A 14,476-nucleotide genomic window follows, 5' to 3' on the forward strand; every position below is an offset into this window, starting at 1 on the left:
TAACAGTACAAATTTAGACCGTCCCCTCGCCCCCTCGCCCATACCCTGCACACATCAACAGTCACCCTCGAAGCATCGTTACCCATCGCTCCATAAAAGCCGCGGCCCTTGCAGAGCAAGGGGAACTACTACTTCAAGGTCTCAGAGCAAGTGACGTCACTGATTGAAACGCTATTTAGCGCCCACGCTAACTAAGCTAGCCGTTTCACATCCGTTACACTCACCCCCCTTTTGACCTTCCTCCTCTTTTTTCGCAGCAACCAGTAATCCGGGTCAACAGCATCAGTGTAACAGTATAATTTTTTAAACCGTCCCCTCGCCCATACCCGGGCGCGAACTAGGGACCTTCTGCACACATCAACAGGCACCCTCGAAGCATCGTTACCCATCGCTCCACAAAAGCCGCGGCCCTTGCAGAGCAAGGGGAACTACTACTTCAAGGTCTCAGAGCAAGTGACGTCACTGATTGAAACGCTATTTAGCGCCCACGCTAACTAAGCTAGCCGTTTCACATCCGTTACACCCGAACCATGAGAAACAGCCCTGACCATTATTCCTCCTCCACCAAACTTTACAGTCGGCACTATGCATTCAGACAGGTAGCGTTCTCCTGGCATCCGCCAAAACCAGATTCTTCTATCAAACTGCCAGATGGTGAAGTGTGATTCATCACTCCAGCGAACGCATTACCACTGATCAAGAGGCGGCAAGCTTTACACCCCTCCAGCCGACACTTGGCATTGTCTATGGTGATCTTAGGCATGTGTGCGGTTGCTCGGCCATGGAAACCTCTTTCACGAAGCTCCCAACGAATAGTTATTGCGCTGACGTTGCTTCCAAAGGCAGTCTGGAGTGTTGCAACTGAAGACAGATGATTTTTACGCACTACGCGCTTGTGTGGCCTACCACTTCGCGACTGAGCCGTTGTTGCTCCTAGACGTTTCCACTTCCCAATAACAGCACTTACAGTTGACCGGGGCAGCTGTAGCAGGGCAGAAATTTGATGAACTGACTTGTTCGAAAGGTGGCATCCTATGATGATGCCACGTGGAAAGTCACTCAGCATGGGCCATTCTACAGCCAATTTTCTATGGAGATTACATGGCTGTGTGCTCAATTTTATACACTTGTCAGCAATGGGTGTAGTTGAAATAGCCAAATCCACTCATTTGAAAGTGTGTCCACATACTTTTGGTGATGCAGTTATAGGCCAGGGATCATCAACTAGATTCAGCAGCAGGCAATTTTTTTCAGGGGGCCGGAACACAATTACAAATCATTTGACTGCAAACGGACTGTAAGAATCCCAACCAGATATAATACGTGTTTTACTAAAACATAATAATTTCAAACCTTACTTACACTTGTTTACAATCACGTGTCTCTCTATTATGCGTGGAAATACTTGGGAACAGATATCTCAAATAAAAATCATTTGGAGTTGATCTCCAGGTGTTTTTACAGTATTTTATGTCCAACAATAAAAAGTACAAATAAAAAATATGTTGTTATTTTTTTTGCTCAGAAAATATGTGGGGCCAAATAAAACCACCTACGGGCTCCACTACAGCCCTATTGATGTTAATGGGGGCCTGTTCGGCCCGCCTTTTCCTGTAGTCCACGATCAGCTCGTTTGTCTTACTCACATTGAGGGAGAGGTTGTTGTCCTTGCACAACACTGCCAGTTCTCTGACCTCCTCCCTGTAGGCTGTCTCATCGTTGTCGGTGATCACTGTTGTGTCGTCAGCAAACTTAATGATGGTGTTGGAGTCGTGTTCGGCCACGCAGTCATGGGTGAAGAGGGAGTACAGGAGGGGACTAAGTACACACCCGTGAAGGGCCTCAGTGTTGAGGATCATCTTGGTAGGAGGGTTGTTGCCTACCCTTACCACCCGGGGGCGGCCCGTTAAGGGAGTCCAGGATCCAGTTGTAGAGGGAGAAGTTTAGTCCCAGGGTCCTTAGCTTAGTGATGAGCTTCGTGGGCACTATGGTGTTGATCACTAAGCTGTTGTCAATGAACAGCATTCTCACATAGGTGTTCCTTTTGTCCAGGTGGGAAAGGGCAGTGTGGAGTGAGATTGAGATTGCGTCATCTGTGGATCTGGGCAGCTTGCGTCTGGGTTTCCCTTTGTGTCCATAATAGTTTTCAAGCCCTGCCACATCCGACGAGCATCAGAGCCACTGTAGTAGGATTCAATCTGACTCCTGTATTGACGCTTTGCTTGTTTGATGGTCCATCTGAGGGCAGAGCAGGATTTCTTATAGGTGTCTGGATTAGTGTCCCGCTCCTTGAAAGCGGCAGCTCGAGCCTTTAGCTCGATGCGGATGTTACCTTGTTGGCTTCTGGTTGGGATATGTACAGTCACTGTGGGGACGATGTCGTCAATGCACTTATTGATGAAGCCAGTGACTGAGGTGGTATACTCCTCAATGGCATTGGATGAATCCCGGAACATATTCCAGTCTGTGCTAGCAAAACAGTCCTGTAGCGTAGTATCCGCATCATCTGACCACTTCCGTATTGAGCAAGTCACTGGTACATCCTGCTTTAGTTTTTGCTTGTAAGCAGGAATCAGGAGGATAGCATTATGGTCAGATTTGCCAAATGGAGGGCAGGGGAGAGATTTGTATGCATCTCTGTGTATGGAGTAAAGGTGGTCTAGAGTTTTTTTCACCTCTGGTTGCACATGTGACATGCTGGTAAAAATTTGGTAAAACAGATTTAAGTTTGCCTGCATTAAAGTCCCTGGCCACTAGGAGCACTGCTTCTGAGTGAGCATTTTCTTGTTTGGTTATGGCATTATAGAGTTGGTTGAGTGTGGTCTTAGTGCCAGCATCGGTTTGTGGTGGTAAATGGATGGCTACGAATAATATAGATGAGAAGTCTCTTGGTAGATAGTGTGGTCTACAGCTTATCATAAGGTACTCTACCTCAGGCGAGAAATACCTCAAGACTTCTTTAATATTAGACATCGCGCACCAGCTGTTATTGACAAAAAGACACACCCCCACCCCTCGTCTTACCAGACGTAGCTTCCCTGTTCTGCCGGTGCATTGAAAATCACTCCAGCTCTATATTATCCATGTTGTCGTTCTGCCACGACTCGGTGAAATGTAAGATATTACAGTTCTTAATGTCCCGTTAGTAGGATAATCGTAATAATAGGTCATCAATTTTATTTTCCAATGATTGCATGTTAGCAAGTAGAATTGATGGCAGTGGGAGCTTACTCGCTCGCCTAAGGATTCTCAAAAGGCAGCCTGATCTGCGTCCTCTTTTCCTCTGTCTTTTCTTCAAACAAATGACGGGGATCTGGGCCTGTTCCCGGGAGAGCAGTATATCTTTATCATCGGACTCGTTAAAGGAAAAAAGATGAGCGACCCAGGGATGTGTGTACTTTGGGGACCTTCAACAGAATGTGACTGACAGAAAGGGTGTTGTATGTGGAGAATGAGGGCTGCAGTAGATATCTCAGATAGGGGGGAGTGAGGCCTAAGAGGGTTTTATAAATTAACATCAACCAGTTTGTCTTGCGACGGGAATACAGAGATGACCAGTTTACAGAGGAGTATAGAGTGCAGTGATGTGTCCTATATAGATTTGGTGGCAAATCTGATGGCCGAATGGTAAAGAACATCTAGCCGCTCAAGAACACCCTTACCTGCCGATCTATAAATTGTGTCTCCGTAATCTAGCATGGGTAGGATGGTCATCTGAATCAGGGTTAGTTTGGCATATGGGGTGAAAGAGGAGTGATCACGATAAAGGAAACCAAGTCTAGATTTTATATGTGCTGAGAGATATGCCATGAGAGAAGGACAGTGCACCGTCTAGCCATACTCCCAAGTAATTGTATGAGGTGACTACATTAAGCTCTAAACCCTCAGAGGTAGTTATCACACCTGTGGGGAGAGGGGCATTATTCTTACCAAACCACATTACCTTTTGTTTTGGAGGTGTTCAGAACAAGGTTAAGGGTAGAGAAAGCTTGTTGGACACTAAGAAAGCATTTTTATTGTAGAGCGTTTAACACAAAATCCGGGGAGGGGCCAGCTGAGTATAAGACTGTATCATCTGCATATAAATTAATGAGAGAGCTTCCTACTGCTTGAGCTATATTGTTGATGTTAATTGAGAAGAGCATGGGGCCTAGGATCGAGCCTTGGGGTACTCCCTTGGTGACAGGCAGTGGCTGAGACAGCAGATATTCTAACTTTATACACTGCACTCTTTGAGAGAGGTAGTTAGCAAACCAGGACAAAGACGACACCAATACTTCTTAGCCGGCCCACAAGAATAGAATGGTCTACCGTATCAAAAGCTTTGACCAAGTCAATAAAAATAGCAGCACAACATTGCTTAGAATGAAGTGCAATTGTGACGTCATTGAGGACCTTTAAGGTTGCAGTGACACATTCATACCCTGAGCAGAAACCAGAGAGAGTGCATACCAGAGAGAATAATATAGACGTCAAGAAAGCCAGTCAGTTGATTATTGACACGTTTTTCCATCACTTTTGATAAACAAGGCAAAATAGAAATAGGCCTATAACAGTTAGGATCAACTTAATCTTCCCCTTTAAATAAAGGACAAACCGTGGCTGCCTTCCAAGCAATGGGAACCGCACCAGAAAAGAGAGACAGGTTTAAAAGGTCAGAGATAGGCTTGGCAATGATAGGGGCAGCAACCTTAAAGAAGAAAGGGTAGACCCTATCTGACCCAGATGTTTTTTTGGGGCGGTCAAGTTTCAGAAGATCCTTTAGCACCTCAGACCCGGTCACTGCCTGCAGGGAGAAACTTTGTAGCAGGGCAGGGGAAAAAGAGGGAGACGCGTCGGTGCTAGTCGCATTAGAAGGGGTATTTGATGAGGAAATGTTGGACGGGCAAGGAGCTCTGAAGCAAGCTTCCAGAAAATTGGAACGGAAATGGCGCCACACCAAACTGGAAGTCTTCCGACTAGCTTTGAAAGACAGTACTGTGCAGTACCGAAGAGCCCTTACTGCTGCTCGATCATCCTATTTTTCTAACTTTTAATTGAGGAAAATAAGAACAATCCGAAATTCCTTTTTGATACTGTCGCAAAGCTAACTAAAGAGCAGCATTCCCCAAGAGAGGATGACTTTCACTTTAGCAGTGATAAATTCATGAACTTCTTTGAGGAAAAGATTATGATTATTAGAAAGAAAATTACGGACTCCTCTTTAAATCTGTGTATTCCTTCAAAGCTCAGTTGTCCTGAGTCTGCACAACTCTGCCAGGACCTAGGATCAAGAGAGATGCTCAAGTGTTTTAGTACTATATCTCTTGACACAATGATGAAAATAATCATGGCCTCTAAACCTTCAAGCTGCATACTGAACCCTATTCCAACTAAACTACTGAAAGAGCTGCTTCCTGTGCTTGGCCCTCCTATGTTGAACATAATAAACAACTCTCTATCCACCGGATGTGTACCAAACTCACTAAAAGTGGCAGTAATAAAACCTCTCTTGAAAAAGCCAAACCTTGACCCAGAAAATATAAAAAACTATCGGCCTATATGGGAATCTTCCATTCCTCTCAAGAATTTTAGAAAAGGCTGTTGCGCAGCAACTCACTGCCTTCCTGAAGACAAACAATGTATACGAAATGCTTCAGTCTGGTTTTAGACCCCATCATAGCACTGAGACGGCACTTGTGAATGTGGTAAATGACATTTTAATGGCATCGGACCTAGGCTCTGCATCTGTCCTCGTGCTCCTAGACCTTAGTGCTGCTTTTGATACCATCGATCACCACATTCTTTTGGAGAGATTGGAAACCCAAATTGGTCTACACGGACAAGTTCTGGCTTGGTTTACATCTTATCTGTCCGAAAGATATCAGTTTGTCTCTGTGAATGGTTTGTCCTCTGACAAATCAACTGTAAATTTCGGTGTTCCTCAAGGTTCCGTTTTAGGACCACTATTGTTTTCACTATATATTTTACCTCTTGGGGATGTTATTCGAAAACATAATGTTAACTTTCACTGCTATGCGGATGACACACAGCTGTACATTTCAATGAAACATGGTGAAGCCCCAAAATTGCCCTTGCTAGAAGCATGTGTTTCAGACATAAGGAAGTGGATGGCTGCAAACGTTCTACTTTTAAACTCGGACAAAACAGAGATGCTTGTTCTAGGTCCCAAGAAACAAAGAGATCTTCTGTTGAATCTGACAATTAATCTTAATGGTTGTACAGTCGTCTCAAATAAAACTGTGAAGGACCTCGGCGTTACTCTGGACCCTGATCTCTCTTTTGAAGAACATATCAAGACCATTTCAAGGACAGCTTTTTTCCATCTACGTAACATTGCAAAAATCAGAAACTTTCTGTCCAAAAATGATGCAGAAAAATTAATCCATGCTTTTGTCACTTCTAGGTTAGACTACTGCAATGCTCTACTTTCCGGCTACCCGGATAAAGCACCAAATAAACTTCAGTTAGTGCTAAATACGGCTGCTAGAATCCTGACTAGAACCAAAAAATGTGATCATATTACTCCAGTGCTAGCCTCTCTACACTGGCTTCCTGTCAAAGCAAGGGCTGATTAAAAGGTTTTACTGCTAACCTACAAAGCATTACATGGGCTTGCTCCTACCTATCTTTCTGATTTGGTCCTGCTGTACATACCTACACGTACGCTACGGTCACAAGATGCAGGCCTCCTAATTGTCCCTAGAATTTCTAAGCAAACAGCTGGAGGCAGGGCTTTCTCCTATAGAGCTCCATTTTTATGGAACGGTCTGCCTACCCATGTCAGAGACGCAAACTCGGTCTCAACCTTTAAGTCTTTACTGAAGACTCATCTCTTCAGTGGGTCATATGATTGAGTGTAGTCTGGCCCAGGAGTGGGAAGGTGAACGGAAAGGCTCTGGAGCAACGAACAGCCCTTGCTGTCTCTGCCTGGCCGGTTCCCCTCTTTCCACTGGGATTCTCTGCCTCTAACCCTATTACAGGGGCTGAGTCACTGGCTTACTGGGGCTCTCTCATGCCACCTGAGTGGGTTGATTCACTGATGTGGTCATCCTGTCTGGGTTGGCGCCCCCCCCCCCCCCCCCTTGGGTTGTGCCGTGGCGGAGGTCTTTGTGGGCTATACTCAGCCTTGTCTCAGGATGGTAAGCTGCAGTAGTTCATGTGTCGGGGGGGCTAGGGTCAGTTTGTTATATCTGGAGTACTTCTCCTGTCCTATTCGGTGTCCTGTGTGAATCTAAGTGTGCGTTCTCTAATTCTCTCCTTCTCTCTTTCTTTCTCTCTCTCGGAGGACCTGAGCCCTAGGACCATGCCCCAGGACTACCTGACATGATGACTCCTTGCTGTCCCCAGTACACCTGGCCGTGCTGCTGCTCCAGTTTCAACTGACCTGAGCCCTAGGACCATGCCCCAGGACTACCTGACATGATGACTCCTTGCTGTCCCCAGTCCACCTGACCGTGCTGCTGCTCCAGTTTCAACTGTTCTGCCTTATTATTATTCGACCATGCTGGTCATTTATGAACATTTGAACATCTTGGCCATGTTCTGTTATAATCTCCACCCGGCACAGCCAGAAGAGGACTGGCCACCCCACATAGCCTGGTTCCTCTCTAGGTTTCTTCCTAAGTTTTGGCCTTTCTAGGGAGTTTTTCCTAGCCACCGTGCTTCTACACCTGCATTGCTTGCTGTTTGGGGTTTTAGGCTGGGTTTCTGTACAGCACTTTGAGATATCAGCTGATGTACGAAGGGCTATATAAATACATTTGATTTGATTTGATTTGATTTGAAGGAGGCATAGCTGAGTCAAATAGGAATCCTGACTTATTGAAGTGGTGATTAAAGAGCTCAGCCATGTGCTTCTTGTCAGTAACAACCACATCATCAACATTAAGGGACGTGGGCAGCTGTGAAGAGGAGAGTTTGTTCTCCAGGTCATTTAACCATTTTCCAGGACTTCTTCAGGTTAGACCCACAGAGAGAGAACTACTCCTGTTATTAACATACTGTATATTTAGCCTTTATATTTAACATACATTTAGGCCTAGGTTTACATGTATTAGGCCTAGGCCATAACCTAAACATATGTGATGGGCTTATCTTGAGTAGCTTTAAAACATTTATCAAATGTTGCCCAAATGACCTCTTCAGGATCAGACCCCTTTTTCAATTTTCGCCTAAAATGACATTCTTAAATCTAACTGCTTGTAGCTCAGGACCTGAGGCAAGGATATGCATATTGTTGATACCATTTGAAAGGAAACACTTTGAAGTTTGTAGAAATGTGAAACTAACGTAGGAGAATATGACACTAGATCTGGTAAAAGATAATACAAACAAAGAAACATGCATTTTCTATTTTTTTGGTTCCATCATCTTTGAAATGCAAGAGAAAGGCCATATATTGAGATAGGACTTTAGGTGTAATTTAGATGTTGTCCACAGCAGTGTGTGTGCAAAGTTTCAGTCTGATCCAGTGAAGAATTACATCACTACACAATATTTTGTGTGGCGCCAGAGACAGCAGTGGGGTCAAACTGTAGAACCCAGTTCCTACATTTGAATGTAAAAATGGATTTTATCAGACAAAACTATGGTACATTTTATCTGGGACCCTCAGGATGACAAATCAGAGCAATATTACTGCTATTACTATTTACCTTCAGAGGTGAATGTATCAAACCAGTTGCTGTGATAAAAGTGTTTTGGTGTTGTGCACTATCCTCAAACAATAGCATGGTATTTTTATGCTGTAATAGCCACTGTAAATTGGACACTGCAGTTAATTTAACATGAATTTAAGCTTTCTGCTGTATAAAACATGTCTATGTCCCAGAAAGTTCTAGTCACATTCCCGCACATTAAGCAACAACTATCCCGGTTTAGGGACACCAGTCCCATAGAGGTTAATTTCTATGTAGTATTTTTCTCATGTTTAATCTAAGTATAGTTTTAAATATCTGTCTATATATACATATAGATACACATCCAGTCAAACATTTGGACACACCTACTCATTCAAGGGTTTTTCTTTGCTCATTTGAGTTGTTCTTGCCATAATATGGACTTGGTATTTTACCAAATAGGGCTATCTTCTGTATACCACCCCTAATTTGTCACAACACAACTGATTGGCTCAAACGCATTAAGAAGGAAAGAAATTCCACAAATTAAAGTTTAACAAGGCACACCTCTTAATTGATATGCATTCTAGGTGACTACCTCATGAAACTGGTTGAGAGAATGCCAAGAGTATGCAAAGATGTAATCAAGACAAAGGGTGGCAACTTTGAAGAATCTCAAATATAAAATATATTTTGATTTGTTTAACACTTTTTTGGTTACTACATGATTCCATATGTGTTATTTCATAGTTTTGATGTCTTCACTATTATTCTACAATGTATAAAATAGTAAAAATAAAGAAAAACCCTTCAATGAGTAGGTGTGTCCAAACTTTTGACTGGTACTGTATACACAGAGCCTTCAGAACATATTCACATCCCTTTACTTTTTCCACATTTAGTTGTGTTACAGCCTGAATTTAAAATTGATTAAATTGAGATGTTCTGTCACTGGCCCACACACAATACCCCATAATGTCAAAGATGTTTACAGATGAATAAAAAAGGAAAAGCTGAAATGTCTTGCATCAATAAATATTCAACCACTTTTTTATGGCAAGCCTAAATAAGTTCAGGAGTAAACATTTGCTTAACAACTCACATAATAAGTTGCATGGACTCACTCTGTGTGCAATAATAGGATTTAACATATATGTTATTTAGCAGACGCTTTTATCCAAAGCAATTTCCAATCATGCATGCATATTGGTGGTCCCGGAAATCAAACTTACATTCCTGGCATTGCAAGCACCATGCTCTACCAACTGAGCCATACATGACCACATGATGGTTTAATGACTACCTCCTCTCTCTATCACACACATACAATTATTTGTAAGGTCCCTCAGTCGAGCAGTGAATTTCAAACACAGATTCAACCACAAAGACCAAGGAGGGTTTCCAGTGCCTCGCAAAAAAGGGCACCTATTGGTATATGGGTAAAAAAATAAAAATGGAATATTCCTTTGAGCATGGTGAAGTTATTAATTACACTTTGGATGGATTATCAATACACCCAGTCAATAGAAAGACACTCAGTTGCCGAAGAGGAAGGAAACCGCTCAGGGATTTCACCATAAGGCCAACGTTGACTTTAAAATAAGTTACAGAGTTTAATGGCTGTGATGGGAGAAAACTGAAGATGGATCAACAACATTACAGTTACTCCACAATACTAACCTAATTGACTGAGTGAAAATAAGGAAGCTTGTACAGAAAACAAATATTCCAAAACAGGAACTAAAGTAAAACTGCAAAAAATGTGGCAAAGCAATTTACTTTTTGTACTGAATACAAAGTGGTATGTTTGGTGTAAATCCAATACAACACATTACTGAGTACCACTTTCCATATTTTCAAGAATATGGGTGGCTGCATCATGTTATGGGTTTGCTTGAAGACAGTGAATGTTCCTGAGTGGCAGAGTTACAGTTTTGACTTATTAAATCTACTTGAAAATCTATGACAAGACTTGAAAATGGTTGTCAAGCAATGATCAACAACCAATTTGACAGAGCGTGAAGAATTTTAAAAGAATAATGTGCAAATGTTGCACAATCCAGGTGTGGAAAGCTCTTAGAGATTTACCCAGAAAGACTCACTGCTGTAATCACTGCCAAAGGTGCTTCTACAAATGATTGACTCAGGGGTGTGAATACTTATGTAAATAAGATATTTATGTATTTAATTTTAAATTAATTTGCTACATGTTCTAAAAACATGTTTTCACTTTGTCATTATGGAGTATTGTGTGTAGATGATTGAGCGAAAAAAATTGACAAAAAGTGGAATGAGTTAAGGGGTATACTGTATATATGTTGTATAGGTGAATCACAGCCCTTTTGAATGTTTACCAATTATGAATGCCCTGTTAAATCTATTTATTTCAGATCCTGATAGGTCTTTGTTTTAATTTGCCTAAATAATGGTAAGCAGGACTCGAGGGGTTAACAAAGTATCAGCCTAATATATAAAAAAAAAAGAGAATCAATCACTGTGTTGCTCAAGCATTATAACAACATGTTAAGGCCAATGTTTTATAAACTAATGTCTAAAAGATATATCCCATCACATCATATTTTAGGAGAACCCACAAAATAAAGTAGTCCATTACCAGAGAAACCACCAAGGCATTTTTAGAAGTGAAATCTGTAGGCTATTTTAAGAACTACAGACCTGTTACTCAACTGTACCTGACATAATATATTTGTAGCTGGTTTATACTGTTTGTAATTCATGTGAGTAAGTTACAGTATATATATATCTATCATGTCATGTTTCCCCTAATTTAACATTAGACTACTCATTTCAGGTGGTATTTAAATGTATATTTTACCTACATTTCGTAATTTGTGAGTCTTTGGGAGTAATGATGATCTATAGGCCATGGTGGACTATAACAATATGGGTCCGTCAGTTCTGCCCGTCTAGCAATATTTAGTGTGCCAAAATCAGCTTGGTTTCTCAGCGACATAGGAAGTTGAGGATGTGTATTCCAGTTGCTACAAACCACAGACACAGTTCTTTGTTTGCCTCTGGGCAGTCTGTGAACAGGAATGTTACCAATGTTGCCAATTGACATCAGCCGTTATTGAAAAAGAAAATGGCACCTCACTATACTATACATTGATATGGCTATAGTTAAAATAACATGCCTGCATGCTTTCAAGAAACATTTGCACAACTTCCTCTGGGATTGGTTTGATGTCACTTGAGAGGGAAATTCTTGCATGAGATCATGCTATAAGGCCTCCCCCCTCTGTCATAGCCTAAGGTCAATGATCTGCTACTCTGCTGCTCAAAGTCTAGCCTGCATTCACATCGCTTCCCATATCAGATTCAATCACTGTCCTGGGAATTGTAGAACATACTTAACACACAGCAATTGACAAGAGCTATGTTTTGTTTCACTTTGTAACCATTGTCCAGTTAATTACATTATATTGTAATTTAAATGTAGTTAGTTACTCTGTTACTAATGTTAATAGGGTTTGGTTTTGTTTCCTTAATACACCATTCAGTGGGGGGGGGGGGGTTGTTTTAATTCTAGACTGAGAAGTAGCGGGGATGGTGATCAAAAATGTCTGTCAGACTAAAAGCCTGGTCTGGCAGAGAGCCACGAGTTATTGGATGGAACATTATGTTCTTGTTAATTATAACAGTGACATAGCACAGGTGGAAATGACTAGGCTGACCAAACCCACAGGGATGTAACCAACACTGTGTACTCTGTGGGGAAGGAGTTCTCATACAAGAATATATAATGCAATAACCTATTGCGTTAGGTTCAGATTAACTTGCTTATTTGATACTTCATGTGTGGCATTATTACATCCTCAGTCATGACTCATTGCTTAACCCATTTGAAGTTGTCATCACTTTTGTGATTACTAAAAGCAGCTAGGACAGAGTGCTACTCAATATAATTGGTTTACATTGTATCACTAAGCTACATGTTATTCTGTAATTAGTGCATTGAGGTTTCTGGAAATGACAAGTATGGTATCGTGCATTAGCTATGACTATGAATCATAATCCTCTGGCACTATTCCTATTACCCCATCCATCACAGTCAATGTCACTTAATGGTCATATTCTGTTGCTCTACTAGAAAAATTCATAAGGACTTACATTTTGAATAAGTAATTTGTGTCTATTTCACAATAAGCTGTGATCATGTGTTGACTGGTCTAGGTAAGATGCATAGACAATCAGGAAAGTCTACTTCTGTACTTCGTTTGTTTTATATCCCCCAGCTAAAAGCAGTCAAGCCAATGGATAGTCAGTCCAATGAAGTAAGTTCTTTATTGGTCCTGTCCGGGTTCTGTTTTAGCTATGCAATGCCTACTGCTGGTTTGGTTACCCAGTTGGAATGAAACTACGCCTATACACAAATGTTGACATTGCACATTGCTCACCAGAATTCATTCCAAAAAAAGAACTGTGATGCTCAGATAGTTTTTTGGGGGGGGGGGGTTGGTTGAAAAAAGTTTTTCCCAACACAGCAGAAATGTATTTTTGAGTATGTGAAATTGCGAATCTACATGTATTTATACAACAGTTATTACAATGAGCTCATTTAACTTTAGTTGTCCATTCAATGTACACTACATTACCAAATGTATGTGGACACCTGCTCATCGAACATCTCCTTACAAAAAAATGCGCATCAATGTGGAGTTGATCCCCCCTTTGCTGCTATAACAGCCTCCACTCTTCTGGGAAGGCTTTCCACTAGATGTTGAAACATTGCTGCGGGGACTTGCTTCCATTCAGCCACAAGAGCATTAGTGAGGTCGGGCACTGATGTTGGGTGATTAGGCCCGGCTCACATTCCAATTAATTCCAAAGCTGTTTGATTGGGTTGATGCTAAGGCTCTGTGCAGGCCAGTCAAGTTCTTCCACACCAAACTCAACAAACCATTTCTTTATGGACCTTTCTTTGTGCACAGGGGCATTGTCATGCTGAAACAGGAAAGGGCCTTCTCAAAACTGTTGCCACAAAGTTGGAAGCACGTTATTATCTAAAATGTCATTGTATGCTGTAGAGTTAAGATTTCCCTTCACTTAACTAAGGGGACTAGCCCGAACCATGAAAACAGCCCCAGATCACTATTTTTCAACCACCAAACTTTACAGTTCGCATTATTCATTGGTGCAGGTAGTGTTTTCCTGGCATCCGCCAAACCCAGATCAGTCCGTCGGACTGCCAGATGGCAGATGAAGAGTGATTCATCACTCCAGAGAACACATTTCCACTGCTCCAGAATCCAATGGCGATGAGCTTTACACCACTCCAGCCGACGCTTGGCATTTCGCATGGTGATCTTAGGCTTGTGTGTGGCTGCTCGGCCATGGAAACCCATTTTATGGTGCTCCTGACGTCTTGTGCTGACATTGCTTCCAAAGGCAGTTGGGAACTCAGTAGTGAGTTTTGCAACTTGAGGACAGACGATTTTTACCCGCTACGCGCTTCTGCACTCGGTGGTCCCATTCTGTGAGCTTGTTTGACCTACCACTTGGCAGCTGAGCCGTTGTTGCTCCTAGACATTTCCACTTCACAACAACAGCACTTACAGTTGAACAGGGCAGCTCTAGCAGGGCAGAAATTTGACAAACTGACTTGTTGGAAAGGTGGCATCCTATGACGGTGCCACATTGAAAGTCACTTCAGTAAGGCCATTCTACTGCCAATGTTTGTCTATGAAGATTGTATGGCTGTGTTCCTCGATTTTATACACCTGTTAGCAATGGGTGCATCTGAAATAGCCAAATCCACTAATTTGAAAGGTTGTCCACATACATTTGTATATATAGTGTATGTTTGTGTTGACATTTTAAGGAATTCTTGTTAT

Source organism: Oncorhynchus mykiss, chromosome 17 (assembly GCF_057628025.1).
Source record: "Oncorhynchus mykiss isolate SJ-2025 chromosome 17, ASM5762802v1, whole genome shotgun sequence".
Classification (NCBI taxonomy): domain Eukaryota; kingdom Metazoa; phylum Chordata; class Actinopteri; order Salmoniformes; family Salmonidae; genus Oncorhynchus; species Oncorhynchus mykiss.